This window comes from Canis aureus, chromosome 19 (assembly GCF_053574225.1).
Source record: "Canis aureus isolate CA01 chromosome 19, VMU_Caureus_v.1.0, whole genome shotgun sequence".
In the NCBI taxonomy this organism is placed as follows: domain Eukaryota; kingdom Metazoa; phylum Chordata; class Mammalia; order Carnivora; family Canidae; genus Canis; species Canis aureus.
This window is the reverse complement of record NC_135629.1, coordinates 56,394,744-56,396,101: the sequence shown is the minus strand read 5'-3', so window position 1 is coordinate 56,396,101 and position 1,358 is coordinate 56,394,744.

Genomic DNA, 1,358 nt, shown 5'->3' with positions numbered 1-1,358 from the left:
TGGGCGGTCACGTGCAGCCGGCCCGGCCCAGCGTGGGCCCTGGGCCCAGCACCTTTCCCCCGCTAAGAGCACCAGGCGGGCTCTGCCCACAGCTCCCACCCCCACCAGGCTGAGGGTTCTCGGGCCATCCCACGTCCCCAAGGCCCTGCCTGCGTGCTCACACGGCCTCCTGCTTCCACCCAGGAAGTACAGTTCAGATCTCTGTTCTGCTGAGACGCCTCAGCCACTTGCCACCCTTGGGCCTCGATTTACCTTCCGGGCTCCTCGCTATGGCCCACGAGGTCCCGCTTTCTCTTTGTCCTCACCTCCTGCAGCTCTCTCCCCTTCGTGCATTCTTCTGCAACACATGGGGCACCTTGCTTTTGCCCCAACACACCAGGTGTGGTGCTGCCCCAGGACCTTTGCACATGCTGGAGGGCCCTTCCCCACAGCGCACAGTGCCCTCCCTCCCCTCCCTCAGGCCTGTTTTGTTCCCAGCTTGTCTTCTGCAATTGAACTGTTCCTGGCACACGCCCTGCATTTAATAAACGTTTGGCCAAATGGGCCAACTCGCAGGATAGTTCTGAGTGTGAAACGTGGTCAAGCATGTGACCTGTTCACCCCAGTGCCTGGTACCCAGCAGAGGTACTCAACCAACATTAACTTAGCCTTGTCCAGGCAGAAAGGGAGAAGCAGGATCCCTCCTGAGTGGGAAGGGGACGCGTCACTCTCCAGCAGGGACTACTTCCCTTGATCAAATAGATGGAAACACGGTGTCTAAAGAGCCAGGGGATCCTGGAAGTGAGATGCAGGCCTGGTGCGCTGGGGACAGCCCAGAGCGACTTCCTGGAGGAGGCATCCCATGCCTGAGGCCACAGAGCCAGAGAGTGGCAGAGACAGGATTCGAACCCAGCCCCAGGGCGTTTGCAGAGTGGGCCGTCTGTGGGCAGATGCACAGGCCAGCCGTCCCCGTGCTAGGTGTCCCCTGCCCACTCCTGGGGTGGGGATCCCAGCTGCGTGCTGGGGGGTTGGGGGGCAGACCCCGTGGGTGGCCCTGGGCACCAAGCGGGGAGGAGGGGGGTCTGGACATGGCCCAATGAGCCCTAGGTCATCTCCTTGGAGCCTCCGCTGTGTTTGCCAAACACTTGGGGAACAAACTGCAGATGTCCCCCAATCCTGTCCTTCCTGCCAATGCTTCCTAAAGGTGGTGGGGGGGGCACTGGGTGTGCCCTCCTCTGCCCACTGGGCTGCCACAGCCCAGGGAGGGCGGAGAAGCCCAGCAAAGTCGGTAAAAGTGATCGTCAACACGAGCGTCAGGACCCACCCTCCTCTGCCCACAGCTTTTGGGGCTCCCATCTCCCAGGATGAGACCGAGTCCT